Source organism: Protopterus annectens, chromosome 6.part0 (assembly GCF_019279795.1).
Source record: "Protopterus annectens isolate FY-2018-M chromosome 6.part0, PAN1.0, whole genome shotgun sequence".
Classification (NCBI taxonomy): Eukaryota; Metazoa; Chordata; order Ceratodontiformes; family Protopteridae; genus Protopterus; species Protopterus annectens.
In genome coordinates this window covers 1,347,934,052-1,347,948,766 of record NC_056737.1, presented here as the reverse complement: position 1 = coordinate 1,347,948,766, position 14,715 = coordinate 1,347,934,052, and the positions used below count along the sequence as shown (strand labels likewise).

General features: G+C 38.2%; 1 protein-coding gene across 1 annotated transcript in view; it reads left to right on the top strand.

Annotated features, from left to right (window-relative positions):
* Positions 1-14,715, top strand: part of ADCY5 (adenylate cyclase 5) — a 1,187,789-nt gene that overhangs the window by 1,001,875 nt on the left and 171,199 nt on the right. The gene's annotated exons all lie outside the window — the stretch shown is intronic.

The following is a 14,715-nucleotide window of genomic DNA, read 5'->3' as shown; positions in this document are numbered from 1 at the left end:
TGTGGCCTGGTCTAAATCTTGCTGTGTTGCAGGAACAAGATAGCTATAGGGCTGTATCTTGCCATCTCAAAAGAGATTTGCCACCTTTATGTAAAGAATAACAATGTGCTGTTTCCAGAGTTTTGGGACTTTTTGGAGAGAACAGTTTATGGGTATAGAAACTGGGTATGCAATGGCATCTGCAGCTATTTTGAGATATTCTGCTGTGATGGTTGTCTGCTGCAAGTGAGATGGATTTAAGTTTGAGTTTTTTTTTTTTTTTACCATGCTAGTAGGAGTTGTAAGTGACAAGTTAACAATGGTACCTTCTGTATCATTTAATGTTTTTTGAGGGTATAATGAGTATATTGAGGGAGTGAGATGTAGAATGAATTAAATCTTTATGCTATGCTATAGTTAGTTTCATCTGCGAGAGGGCAGAGTTGTGTGTTTTTTTTTCCAATTATAAGTAATTTCATTGTTTGTTGACTAAAACTGTTTTGGAGTTTTACTGTGATTTTCCTGTAGAGTAGTTTAGTAATCTTGTTTAGCTTTTAGAATGGTATTCTTATTCAGGGAAAATGTGTGTGTTAATGTGAATCATAAAATATTTACCTTTGAGAGGGTGATAGCCGTAGCCATTATTAACCCCTTTTCCCATGTTTCTGCATGGGGTTGGGGTGTCAACATCAACTGTTGCCATCTGTCTTGACTCATTGCCACTGTCCTGCCTTTTTTGGCAGTTGTGCCTGACTGTCACAAGTCTTCTTTCACACAGTCCATCCATGTCTTTGTTGTATACCCTCATTTCCTCTTGCCTTCTTCCTGTCTATCCCAAATCTTCTTCACCCACTTATATTCTTCTTTCCTGCACATGCGCCCAAATCACTGTAGTCTGTTCCTTTTCACCTTCTCAGCAATTGGAGCTACTTAGGTGTCTGTACTGATGTCCTCATTTCTTTGTCTGTCCCACAGTGTGCATCCTAACACCCTTCTCAGTCACTTCATCTCCATCACTACTAACTTCCTAAACTGCTCTGCCTTCACTGCCTAGGTTTTTCTGTACCATACAATATTAGTTGTTGCACCACTGTTTTATACCTTACCTTTCAGCTTCTTTGGCATTCTGCTACTACAGACTACTCCTGACACTCAGTGCCAGTTGGCTGCAGCCCTTCTGATTCTAGCTTTGACCTCCTCATTCAGACTTCCCTTCTTCTCAACCACCCCTCCCAGATGCTTGAAGCTGCTAACTTGTTCTGCTTTTCCATTCTGTCTCTATTCTCAGTTTTTTCTACTTTCCTCCATTTGCTGCCATTACAATTGGCTTATCAACTGCTCAGTTTCATCTTGTGTCCCTTTAGTTATGCATTCCATTCCCCTGTCATTTGCCGAAGTTCTTGTTCAGAGTCTGCTTGTAGTGCCATGCAGCAGCTTTCTTGATCTGTTCGCTCTGACCTGTTTGCTGATGTAATTTGTGTACTGAACCCTGATGCACACCCACTCCCACTGGGAGTATATGTTACTGGTGAAAGAGATGAGCACTTGTAAAATGAAGGTACGAGTCGCCAAAAGTTGCTTTCCTGTAGATATTAGATGTAAAAGCATCTTCCTTAGTGATGGTAACATCTAAATCCATAACAGAATGTTTAGTAGAATAATTGTAATGTAAGAAACTAGTAGTCCTGTTTATATAACAAATTCTTCTATTTTTTTCTACACAACCTTCCCACAAAATAAAAACGCCATCAAGAAAACATAAATATAACTTATAAAATGGAAATAAATTACTAAAAATGCTTATTTCTTCTCCACGTTTTCATGACCAAATTAGCATTTATGGGGGTGGCATAAGCTGCCCCCATGGCCAAACACCTAATTTGTTTATATAGCTTGCCTTCAAAAATATACATTTTCCAATACTAATGCCTTAAGATCTTACACTAAACAGACCTCAGTGGTGGGCCGAAATGTGAACTGCACAATAGCCTCATGAAATTGTTCTACACCTTCTTTCTGTGGAATAGAACTAAACAGATCAACAACATCAACAGTTAAAAATATTAAATTAGGGTTCCACAGATCACAATGTAGCCTATTCAGAAAATCCCATGAATCACACAAAATATGGAGAATGTATTGATAGGCAGGTTTTAAAAGCTTATCTATAAAAATAGCCAAAGGATGAGTTTTGTAGGATTCCCCTGCTACTATCGGCCTGAAAGGCAGACGAAAAATAACTTTGAGTTTTGGGTATACCAAAGATCCTAGGTATTTGAGGACGAGGGTTATGTAAAAAATTGATAATTCTCTATTAAACATAAGTTGTAAAATACAGTCTTCCAAAACTAAATCAATTTTGGGTAAGCAGTTTGGATCTCATTCATAGAAACAGGTACATAGATGGAAGTGTCCTGTAATAGAGTGAACATAGTAGAAGAATACAAAATACTATCATACAAAACAGTACCCCTATCCCCCATTAGGCTTCATGATAGGCAATGACTTGTCCTTGGTAAGCTGACACAAAATCTCCATCTCGAATGCTGATAAATTGTACCAAGGGAACGGGTTAGATATTCTTGCTAGTTCATGAAGGTTAGATTCACATGATTTTTCAAAAGCTGAAACTAGAGGGTTTAAAGTGGGATATACTCAAGCTTAACTTTCTTGTAAATAACCTAAGCTCCTTTAATGTGTGCACCACATCTAGGGAGCAAAATCGGAACAAAGGTAAACCCTTTTGAAAATAAAGAAAAGTGCATTAAAGTTACATTACTTAGTGCATGATTATGGGTTCTTTCTACAGGTAAGGAATATGTTGAAAGGGCTTGACAATGAAAGCAACACAGGTTATTAGAAAATTTGAAGCTAAACCATCTGAGCCTGCTGCAACATAAGTAAACAGTTTTCTGAAACAGAAATTTATTTCTTGGAGTGATATTTTTAATAGAATGTAGGTAAAATCTTTTAAATAGGGTAGAGGTTGTAAGATACTATCAGCAGATATTGGTGTGAATGATTTATTTTTAAAGCTTAAATTGAAGGCATAAGAAAAATGTCTGTCCTTCATACTCTCTGAAAAGAGACTCTGATGCTACTTAAGTTACTAACCTCTAGATAAGATCATTCTGAATTAAGAGTCTTATTTGGCATTGTTGAGGTTTGAATCTTGTCTGGCATTGTTTGAAGTAGATAACTTTTACACAAAATGTTCTTTGTATTGGTTTCAAGTATTTTGAGGAATTTCACTTATTTACTTATTATTCTTTGCTGTAAATAGCTATTTATAATTTAGTGAAGAGGCAGGATTATGTTTAAAACACCTAATACTTGTCTTGAACAGGAAAATGTTCAATAAATGTTCCAAGAATCTATCAGGGTTATTTTGTCTAGTAACACAAGGCCAGTTTGTATTTTGTTATTCAAGTGATAGAGGTTTCTTGATTTTATTTAAAGGCACAGCTAGTAGTAGTATTTCATGGAATTGTAGCTGGTTTGGTGGACAAATACAGATTAAGCTGTGATCCGTACTGAATTGGGGATGGATTTCTAGAATGACGAGTATTTGTAGGGTGGTAGTGAGAAACCATCTGTTAGGGGACAATTGTTGCCAAAGTTGTTAGGTCGTGTTAGAGCATTAGGTAATTGGTGAAAAGGGCTACTATGTCAAGGGAATTATTTCATTGACTTTTGACACTGGAGCTCTAGTGAAGGTTGAAATCCTCAAGAAAAATAACATTGTTAGCATTGATCTTGCTCTCAGTGAATGTTGTAATGGCTTTTACTGTCTCTGTATTGGTTGTTAGAAATGTACCTCTCAGTTGTCTCGATTTTTGTTGCATGTTTGGGAGCCATAAATATGTCCCCCCAATTTTTTTGTGAATTGTATATCTTATCATGTGTTCCCAATTTTTTTTGCAGTACTTTATATGCCCTACTAATTATCCATTTTTAACATCAGCTTTTGTTCTAGAATCAATTAAAAACTCAACCAGTGCAGGTCTTTCATTTAGGATTCCCCTATCTCGTTCTCTTTGTCTATACTCTGCTATATATTGATCCCTAATAGGGAAGGCAATCACTAGCCTGCATTCCAAATATCTTCTTAGCCTTTTCCCATTCTGGTACCTTTTTTCTCTAATTATTTGTACCCAATACCTTTGTTCCTTTGCCATCTTCCTTCAGTAAATTCCAGCCCCCTCTTGTCATTGGCAGAATCTCCATTCCGGTGTTGGCTTAGTTCTTAGTATACTTTCTGCTACTTTATGAATGTAATATTTTGCATGACAGTTGTTGTTCTCATTAAAACTCTGCATCCAAAATCTCATTTTTTCCTTATTAATTACCCCCTTTCCCTCCCTGCTTCTTCATCATTCCTTTCCACTTTGAATTGTAGCTTTCTGATTGCCTTATGTATAAGAGCCTTAACTGTGTAACTCTAAAATATCCCTTCAAATTAGGTAGTCTCTAACCTCCTTGTTCTATTGGGTGGATCAACTTATCCCTCTTAACTCTTGCCCTCTTTCCCTCGCAAATAAAATCCTTCAACTCTTTATTAATTACTATCCACAGCTTCTCCTGTGGTTGATAAAAATATGCCTGACCTGTGTATAACTAGAGAGACTAAAAACATTTTACTGCTTGTATCTTGCTATGCATAGCCATAAACAAGAGCTTCCAGTTTCTCAGTTTTTGTATTACCTTTTGTTTTGTCTCTTCCTACATATCCTTACCTGCCATACTCCTAATTATTTCATTTTATCATGTCCCCATAAATATGTATTTTTCTGGACCAATTCATGTGTGTACATAGTTTATAGTTATAGTCTTTGCTTTATTTTCATTAATTTTACATCTCAAAAAAAGGAACTGTCTTGGAATATTCTACAATACTGATATGTCCCTTTCTGGTTCCATCAGGAACAAAATAAAGTTATCTGCAAATGAAGCAAAATTTTCTTGAACACCATGCCAATTATTTCCTTGAGTTTCTGAGTCCCTTTTTTGCCAGTGGTTCTAAATATAACACAAATAATAAAGGGGAAACAAGACAACCCTGCCTGATTCCTCTGTTCAGACACAGTGTATCCAAAAGGAACCCTCCCACTTTGATTTTTGCCTCCAGTCCGTCATATATACTTTTAATGAACCATATTATTGGATCAGGAAATGGAAATTCTTCATTTGCCCTACTGATAAAATACCAGCTTACTATGTCAAATGCTTTCACTCCATCAAGACCCACCAATAACAGTAGCATTTTCTTATATTCTACTTCCCTCTGGAACATTATTGTTCTTTTAAGGTTGTCTAATGTTTGTATCCCCGCCACAAAACCATATTGGTTCATATCTATCAATTTTGGCATCACCTTTGCCATTCTTTTAGTAATTCTAGACATAAACACTTTATAATCATGGATTAAAATTGAAATGGGCCTATGTGAAGTTGGATCAGATAGGTCTTTATTACCGTGTTTAGGTATTACAGCGACCACAGCTTTTTTGCCAGGATGCTGGTGCCTTCCCTGCTTTTAAAATACTGTTCAACAAAACCTTCTAGAACTTCATCACTTTCTTCCTATCTAGCTTCCAAACCTCTACTGGCATACCATATATTCTTGGAGACTTTCCTGCAGATTGGTTATACTGCACCATTTTTATCTCATCACCTCCTATTTTAAGTGTTAGTTGTTGAGAATTTTCTTAAAATTTTCTGAAATATAATCCCTCCACAAGATACCTGGTTATTTTTCTTGTGATAGGCTTCCTAGGTTTGGCAACAATCCTTTCTACTTTATGTTGCCTAAGTCGTGATGAAGGTTTTTGTGCTGTGGAGTTACTATCAAAAAAGATTTGCTTAACCTCAAGCTTTCTAAACTCATCCATTAAAGAGCCTTAACTTGCTTATTTTCTATTTAGCATGCTGCAGTTGCTCTTCTTCTTCTGTGAAATTCCCCTTATTTGTAGAACCTGCCCTTGCCATGACCCTAACTAGTCTTCCTTCCTTTTATGTACCCTCAAAAGGACCATACTTAGTACCTCATTACACCTTTCTCTCCAATGTGTCTACTATGTATTTGCACAATTTTATACAAACAAAAAATGTTCATCGTTGACCTATTGAACTATATCAATGTAAAATTGTTACTTAGCTTCTTTTTAATGCAACTTTAACTCTGTGCATGTATCCCAACATATGTGAATCATTTTGCTATAACTGCTGTTATATCAATATTGTTTAAAATTGTACTTGTTTTAAAATGTATTACTGGAGCTTTTCTCCTCGGGTCTCCACTGAAAATGGGCCACAAGTCCAGTTGGACAAACCTGGTTAACAAATGTCAATAAATAAATAAATACTTTAACCTTTGTCAGTTCCTCTAAATAACTCATTACTTCTTAATCAGATCTCTTTTTCTTGTATTTCTACCCTATTTTTAAACTCCACTTTCATTTATCCCATTCACCAGCTATAACTTCTGGATTACTTTCTATCTCCCCTAGTAACTCCCGGATAATTTCCACTTCCTATCCCTTATATTCTTCTCTTTTTAACTGGTAGGTGGGGTAGCACCAGTGTCTCAACTTTGCTTCATTACTCTGCATTTTTATCTTTTTTTTTTTTCAATAAACATCTTTATTAAATTATCACGTATGACAGAGGCAATCTTACATATATATAAATGAAAAACAAACAACATTGACACCACTTTAGTTGCAAACATTATACAACGCAGACACCATTGAAACAACTGTATTTGCAAACATAATCTATCCCGTAATTGTCAATTAGGTATTGTATGGCTCATTCAAATCCTGCCTCTTAAACCTCATTCCTTCTTTGCATATACTGTTCCCACAATTCCCATTATTTCCTATGTAGTTTGCTACTTCCGTTTTCTAAAGATCCTAATTCCAGTTGTTTTATCTTTGTTACTATATTCACTACTTTTAGTAACCTTAGTCTAAACTTTGATTTCTATTTTCTGGTAATTGCTTTTTTGGCTGCCACCATAATTAGACTCAGCAAGGGTTTATTATGTCTAGGCAATTCTGATTCTGTATCATAGCTCAAGAAAATCATGTCCCCAGTCAATCCAATCTGCACACCCAGCATCTCTGACAGAGCGGTCCAAAGTCTGCCAGCTCATTACACTCCCAAAAAATAAGTTCCCAACCACTTCTTTTTTGCCCGTCACACCTCCAACATTTGCTATCCAACTGAGGAAAACTTCTTTGGAGTCTACTAGTGTATAAAAATGCCTATGTAAATACTTCCAGGCAAAGATCCTAAATCTTCTAGACTTTGTTGCATATTTGGGAGATGTACATATGTCTCCTCATTGTCTCTTTGTGAATAGCTTAGCCAGTGTTACTTCCCAATCCTTTCTAAGCTCCTCTGATTGATTCTTGTAATTATAATGTAATATTTTATATGCTCTAGTAATTATTCCTTTTTTAATGGCAGCTTCTATTCTAGATTCTATTAAAAACTCTGCCAGTGCTGGTATTTCATTTAGAACTCCGCCCTATTTCTTTCTCTTAGCCTATACTGTGATATCAATCCTTGATTAGGAAGACAATCTGTAACCTGCAGTCTAAGTAAATACTTGGCTTCTCCCCATTCTGTTACCTTTCCCTTTCTAGTTATTTGCTCCCAGTACCTTGGTTCCTTTGCCAGTTTTCTCCAATACATTCTAGCCCCCTATTGCCTGTTATATGCATCCCTAACCACAGTCATAGTTCCATCTTTTATGTTACATGCATATACCGTTCGGCGCATTGGTCTTTTATACAGTTGTTTCTTGTCATATCCATTTGAACCTATGCCACATCTTACATAACTTTTTGTTTTTTTGAAATCCCTCAAACAGAACAAACAACCCCCACCCCAAAAAACCATAAAACCTATTAACTTAATAACACACAAAACTATGTACATCTTCAAATATTGAAGTTCTTGCTTCCTAATAAGAACAAAAGTTGTAAGTTGATAGCCAGAAAGACAGGCTAGAGGTAACCAAAATGAAAGGTTAGTCATGCTAAGATGTATGGAACAGCCTGGGCTATTAGTAAGTGCTGTTTGATTTTGTCTGTCTTTATAACTCTCCCAGCTGAGAAAACATTTGAATGTTTTTAGTAAACACTTTCTCCAAGCCATTTATCTTTATTAAATTGACTTCTATGACATGCAAACCAGACACAAATCAGCTAAGGGTACCTTGTTTACCAGAAAAAAGCCCTATAATATTCAGTATTTTTTATCATTTGTATGCTTTGTAATAAACTTGTTATTGGATAATGCCTAGAGTCTTAACCCAGTCATTTCCCTATGCAAACATGGGAAAAACCACACTGATTTTTCTTTTTTCAAACTCTCCTAACCAGACCTTCCCCTTTTTTTAACATTGCAGTGCCTGCATTTCTTAAAACTGAACAAAGAGAAAAAGAGAAGAAGGGAGAAAAAGAAAAAAAAAAACAAAAGCACCTGTTAATATTAGTATCTCCATTGTATTTCAAAAAAAGAGAAAACTTTACTTGAAGTCTAATTGGGTTTGTCTTATCTTTAAAGCTCTTGAGCTGGGAAAACCCCTGATTGCTTTCAGAGAACAGTATATGCCCTTACATTCACTGTTGCAGAATTCATAACTTATGGAATTCCCTGCCATGAAACCCATTGTCCGACCAGTCTACCAAAGTCTACTATTGCTTTAAGGTATGCTGAATGTCACCTACATACTCCTCGCATAGCGTAGGGCATAAAGGTGACGTTCAGGTGTACCATCCTTAAAACTTCTTTGCTGCCAGTCCAAGCACTGTTTTTAACCATCAGTCTGTTTGCCTCTGTCCATTTTTTTTCTATTTGTTGGAATTCTGGTGATTACACCTGTTTGCTGAAGTCCTCACCACTGCAGATAAGTACCCAATTGGGATTTTTGTTATTTTCTTGATTTTTGTGCTGTTTGGGTTAATGTCATCCAGGAAAAGAAAATGCCAGTGTGGGATACAGATTCCCCATAAAGACCACCACAGAAAGTGCCTTTTTTGCCTAGGAGCTTCTCACGACCATACATCTTATTCAGTTTGTCATGTGCCTGTCCCGAAAACCCTTCATAGTAGGCTTTCTTCCCTTTCATTGTATCTTGAGAACCAGCATCTTAAGCTTCTTGCTAAAGATACTATGGATGGAACTTCATGCCCCAAGGGTCAGCTGTCAGGGAAGAAGAAGGTGAAAAAGGTAAGACCAGAATCTTCCACTGTCCAGCCACTGCTGGGGGTTTCTCCCAAGGTTATTACAAACCCGGAGACTTGCTTGGTTGTGTTTTTGTATTTCTCTTCCACATCTGGGTTGGAGGCCGGTGAGGACCTGGCAGGCAGCAAGTCAGTCGAGACTTTGCAGTCATCCATTTTGTGCATTCAGGGGGAACTACGTGCGGTTGATTGTTTCCAAGGGGTCTAGGGATCTGCAGTTTCTTCTAAGGGAAGAAGTTCGTACTACGGTACTGGAATGCCGTCCTGAGTCAGGGCCCTGTCAGTTTTCTAGAACAAACATCCCCTTAAAAAAGAAACATAAAAGTAAACATGTTTCTTCTGCTCCTAGGGATCCGCAAACTGAGTGACAGGCCTTTACTCATGGGTTATTTAATGCTTTACTGTCATTAAGGCCTCCTCGAGGGGTTTCGGCTTCTGCTTCTCCTTGGTCCTCTTCTTCACCTAAAAGGCCCAGGGAATTAAATTCTTCTGAGGAAGAGTTGGATCCTGATGAAGAATCCCTTACTTACTACCCAGATTCCTTCTCCTTTAGATTATGGGTCTGAGGAAGAGGAATCTAATAGTCCAGATACTCCTTCTGAGGAAATTTCCTTAGGGAACACAATGTCTAGGATGATGGAATTTTTTAAGTGGGATTGTTCCCAGGTTTCTGATATCCATATGAGGTACTATGAGTTACTGCAGATGGAATCTCTTAAACCTGTGGCTATTCCTCCTGTCTTGGCTGCATTACTATATGTTTATTCTAATGCCTCTAAAGTGCCTGATTCTCTGCCCCCTGCTTCCAAGAAATCTGATAGGTTTTATAGGGTGCCTGAGGATTGTTTCTTTTTGTTCAAATGTCCCAATGCTGAACCTTCTGTGGTGTCTGTAGCCTCTGATAAGCTGTTCAGCTGCTTCCTTTGTCCAAGTTACTGCCTGACAAGGACAGCAGAACCATGGATAGGCTGGGTAAGAAGGTTTATACTTCTGCTATGCTAGTTTTTAGGGCTGTTAATTATCAGACCCATATATCTGGGTATGTGTTGGCTCTTCTTTCTCAGGCTTGTCAGCTTTTTTTCTGATCTTCCAGACTGTGAAAGTAAATCTTCTGCTCTTTCCTTGCTAGGGACTTCCTCTGGAGTAGTTCATCATTCTGTCGCATGTAGTTATGATGCACCAGATGCCTCTTCTTGGGCTGCTGCTTTTGGTATAGTACTGAGGAGGTATTCTTGGCTTAGGCTTCAACCTTTACCCAATGATATTAAGGCTAAGTTGACAGATGCTCCTCTGGATACTAAACTTTGGTTTGGAGAAACAATTGCTGGTTTGTTTAAGTCTCCTCAGGACAAGGGGAAGGCCTTACAGGAGCTTAAACATGTCTTTGTTTCTCCTGTGCTTAAATATCAGAGAAACTACCCTTCTAAGCCAGCCTTTGTTCGCAGGCAATCTTGCCCTCCTGCTAAAGATAAAAAGAGTGGTAAATGGGCTCCTCCTGCTAAAGCCACTCAGGCTGCAGGGATTCTAAAGTCTTTCTCTCCTGACAAACCAGGTGATGTCTGACTGTCCACCTGTTCCCAGTCACATTCCTCTTTCTCTTCCTTTTTGTCTTTGAATCACCCAGGATTCTTGGGTTCTGTCAGTCATTCGTTAGGGGTACCTCATGGTGTGTATTTCCCATCCTCCTTTCATGGGCATTCCTCAGCCTCCTCAGGGACAACTTCCTTTATTCCCAGAGGTTCTTCGAGATCTCTTGTCTCAGGGTACTATTCAACAGGTGTCTGTGTCCCAAAAAGGGAAGGAGTTTTATTCATGAATGTTTCTAATGCCCAGAAAAGAAGGTACTTGGAGACTGATTCTAGACCTCTCTCATCTAAACACTTTTCTGAAGGTGCCTTCCTTTTGGATGTTGTCCCTTCACATACTTTTTCCCTGTCTTGTTCCCACAGGCCTTTCTGGTGTTTCTGGATCTCAAGGATGTTTATCTCCATATTCCGATCCATCCTCTTTTCAGGAGTTTTTTGTGCTTCTTTGTTGCTTCCTGGCATTTTCAGTTCTGTGCTTTGCCCTTTGGACTTTCTACTGCCCCAGTGGTGTTCACCAAATGTCTCGCTCCTGTGATTGCTTTTTGCCGGCTTCAAGGGCTCCAAATATTTCCTTACTTGGATGACCTGCTGATTCAGGCATCTTCTCCAGAGATTCTTTTGCAAAATCATCATTTTACCATTGCTCTTCTTCAGAGCCTGGGGTTTACAGTAAGCTTCAAAAAGTCTTCCCTGACTCCTTCTCACGATCATGTCTTTCTGGGTTGCAGGATTGAGACAGTGCCAATACTGGCATTTCTGCCTCCTCCAAAGGCCTTAACTCTCATTTCTTACTTTCAAACTCTTCTCCCCTGGCCTCCATTACAGCCAGGGAGTTTCTCAGAGCTTTGGGGTTCATGCATTTCACCATTCTGATGCTCCATCTGGCCAAACTCCACATGAGGAAGTTCCAGTAGTTGCTGAAGATGGTCTGGCTTCAACATCCGCATCCTCTAGACTTTACAGTTCCTCTTCTCCCTTGTCTCAAGAAGTAACTTCTGTGGTGGAGTCAGCAGTTGTCTCCGAATCCAGGGCTCCCTTTTCATCCTCCTCTTCCCTCTCGGGATCCCTTCCTTCCTCTAGCATTTTATGTTGAAATACTGGAAAACGCTTTGCAGGTACAGTTTCTCTCTGGTCTTTATTACGAGAAGAACAATAAGCAGAATCTCCTTCTGTTTCACAGCTTACTTTTTGTTGGACAAATGTTTGTATTTCCTTCTTAGCATGCACTTCATCAAAAAATTATTTTACCCTCCAGGGAAGAATACTTTAAAGACAGTTGGATGCAGCAGTTTGAATCTCACACCTGCGTCTCAACATTCCCTGAATAGTGTAATGAATTTACTCCTCTTCTCCCTAGTGTACAATGAGTAATCATTTTCCAAAAAACACTCTGCTGTCTTCCACTTTTAGTCTTTTGTCCTTCTGCACAGTTTTGTCAGAATCAACTCCTTCTGCTGGTAGGATTGCATCTTTACTATTAGAGGTCTAGGTTACTTTCTTATACAACATGCATACAATGTGCCCTTTCAACTAACAACTACTACTGTGGAATACCAGTCCAGTTGCTTATTTGTGCTTTCATAAAATGAATGTGGTTTGTTCCTTCCATCTTCTCTGGTATAGCTGAAAATCTCAGGTTTTCCTTACATACTCTGTCCTCTAATTCTATTATTTTTTTAAACATCTCTTCCTGAGTAGTCTCCTATTCAGCCAGCGTTTTTCATCATTTCAGCCTCTGATTTTTTACAGCTTTGTCATCTCTTCTGAATGTCTGTTTAAAGCTTCTTCCATTTTTTCCATCCTTTTGTTGTTTGTTTTGATATACTCCATCAGTGTTTTGTTTATTTTAACCAGGTCTATATGCAGTTGTCTTGTATCTTCCTGTAGGTTATTGGAAGTCATGTCTGAAGGTTGCATTGCTTTTTTGCTGAAAAGCTGCAGAACTTTCCCCAGTCAGTGTTTCTTCCTCACTTTTTGTAGCTGATTTTTTTCCAGGTCTTCTGTATTTCTTTATTCCTGGCATCCAAGCAATGCACTTACTAGCCAGCTACTGAAATTTACTCATAAACACAAGTCTACTGGCCTTCTCTGCTGAGTTTCTGTTTTCATACTGGGAGAGCTGGAAACGAGCTGTTACTCATTGTGCAGCCATCTTAGAAGTCTGCATTTTTATCTTAGTAATTATTGACTCACGATCTGAAATAGTTGTTGGATTTATCTCAAAGTTCTCAATTAAATGGACACGTTCCTGTGGAATTTAATTTCTGTCAAGTCTAGTCCAACTTTTGTACAGTGGGGAATAATATGTAAATTCTCTCTTGAGTTCCTTCTGCTGAATTCACAACTTTAATACCAATTATACCATGATCCCTCCAAAACGTGCACGCTGATTGGCCAGCGTGCCCGTTGTAAATCGAGTTATACTAATGGAAAAAGGTCCGGTCGCCCGGACTTTTTTCCATTAGTATAACTCGTTTTTTTTAAACACTGTCTCGCTATGTTAAATGGGTTTAACATAGCGAGACCTTAAAATAAGCAGCGGAGATCTCCGTTGCTTATTTTAAACTATCTCATATGTTAAACCCATTTAACATAGCGAGGCAGTGTTAAAAGCACGGAGAAAGCAAGATCTCCGTTGCTTTTTAGTGTCTCGCTATGTTAAATGAGTTTAACATAGCGAGACAGTTTAAAATAAGCAACGGAGATGTCCGTTGCTTATTTTAAACTGTCTCGCTATGTTAAACTCATTTAACATAGCGAGACATAAGCAACGGAGATCTTGCTTTCTCCGTTGCTTTTACAACTCTGATGTACTGCGCAGGCGCAGTACATCAGAACTGCCGGATGCCAGACATCTGCGGAAGGGCAGTAAACAGGCATTATACTATGCCATTATTTAAGAAAAGTAACAGTTTCTTTTCTTAAATAATGTCATAGTATAATAGCAATAACCGCCTGGGTGTGGGTAATGCTAAATTACCCACGGTTGGCTTTGTTTGGTCCCTCGGGCTTCGCCCTCGGACCAAACCACGCCAACCGTGGGTAAATTTAGCATTACCCACACCCAGGCGTGGGTTATTGCTATAATATTTTCATAAATTTCTTTAGAAATCTACCTTTTTAGTTATACTTTCCCTTCTTGGCCTGCCAGATACATCCTCAATGTTGCATATCAAGTTCCACTCCCCACCTGTAAGTAATATTTCCTGTTAAACAAAGATTATTTATCCCAACATTTTTTAAGCTCCAAAATAGTTTTATGTGGAAGATAAATACATGCCAACATAATCTTCATCCCTCTAGCAGTGTATGTACTCCTGTTTTCCTTTGTCTCTGATATTCTGCAGAATATCCACCCTGAAATCCTTTCTTCATCAAATTCATAAGTTCAGTTTTTTCCAAATGTGCCTCCTATAGCATTGCTATTTGCAGTCTGCATTTCTTAATATAATTAAGTAGTCTTTCCTTTTTTGTCTATGCCTGTGAGATCATGGCTTCTTGTAATATTGACATTAAAAGGAAATTGGATGGACTAAAAGTGAGTTGTATACTCACCTTTAAATGAGATGACACGCAGGGTTGGTTTAGGAATGGAAGTGAAAGAGGGTATTAAATGAAAGGGACTCATTGAGGTTGAGTTTCATTGGGTTTCTGGGATACTTGGAATATCACAGCAACCATTACAACTTAACAAACCGCGTGGAGTTCACAGTAAAATCCAAACTGTGTGTGAAATAAGAATAGATTTAGTATGTTTCACAGATCCTGATATGAATCTTGTAAATCTCACCCTGTGCACTCTTGACTCTGACACAAGTCTGCCTCAGCAGTGTTTTTTTTCCTTAAGAAAGAAGCATGTGTTCCATAGTACCATCCTGATAACCATACTAGAT